Consider the following 1,133-nt stretch of genomic DNA (forward strand, 5'->3'; position numbering starts at 1 on the left):
CTATTCCTTGCATCAGAGCTCCCAATATATACTTAGTAAGCAAGGCTTCTGTTATAGCAGTGGACGCGTCAGCTGATGCTAGTAAGCACGGCTTCTATTAGCAACGGGCGGGGACTGATGATTTTAGGCTAATTGAAATTTAGACAGATAGCAGCACGGCAATGGACAAAAAAAATGACCTGAGCCCAAATAGGAATCAGACGTCTGTTTGTCAGGCACTCCCTTGGGATGGAGGAAGTACTTTTTTTTCGGTTCTTGTTGGGAATATAGCTATTTGTGTAAGCCGCCCAGGAGGGGCCGGGTTATGCAAAGAGCTTCAACCGGAAGAAGCCCAAGGCCAAGCATGAAGATAGCGGTTCAAGATGGGCTTAAGGCCTGCTGGCGACTCAAGGCCCGTTGTAGTAAACCGCTGTAATGATATTACTTGTATCATAAGATAGACTTAACTAGTCACCGAGCCGGACATTGTTTATGAGCCGGCCGGGACTCTGTAAGCCGCAGGGCGTCCACCCGTGTATATAAGGGGACGACCCGCTGGCGGCTTAGGGCAAGAAAACAACTCATCGAGAACCAGGCATAGCGTGTCTCGCTCCCTGGTCATCGAAACATCAATACCAACCCAACTAGACGTAGGCCTTACCTTCACCGTAAGGGGCCGAACTAGTATAAACCCTCTCGTGTCCTTTGTCCCGATTTAACCCCTTCAAGCTTCCTAGTTGCGATGGCTCCACAACTAAGTCCTTTCACGAGGACATCTGATGTGACTATTCCACGACAGTTGACACCCACCATGGGGCCAGCGCACGATGGATTTGAGTTCTTGAAGGGCAACTTCGAAGGGCTCAAGGGATACGTAGTGGGCCGGATGACCAAAAGTCATCGCGGCAAGACCTACATCGACGACGAAGGCTGGGGTCCCGACGCCGGCTCAATTGAGTACGGATACCGGGTCCCCTTCGGCGGAATCCACATCTTCATCGGCCGGATTGGTGAGCCGGGACCTGAGCCGGACAAATGCACCGACTTCGTTGAGACGGCTCAGCGTGTGAGGAAGACCCAGGCTCAGCCGGTCATGAGGCGTGCCTTCGTGGGCTGCGTCCACGGAGAGGAACTTTCTGGATCTGAAGATGGGG

The sequence above is a fragment of the Triticum dicoccoides genome, chromosome 1B (genome assembly GCF_002162155.2).
Source record: "Triticum dicoccoides isolate Atlit2015 ecotype Zavitan chromosome 1B, WEW_v2.0, whole genome shotgun sequence".
Taxonomy (NCBI): domain Eukaryota; kingdom Viridiplantae; phylum Streptophyta; class Magnoliopsida; order Poales; family Poaceae; genus Triticum; species Triticum dicoccoides.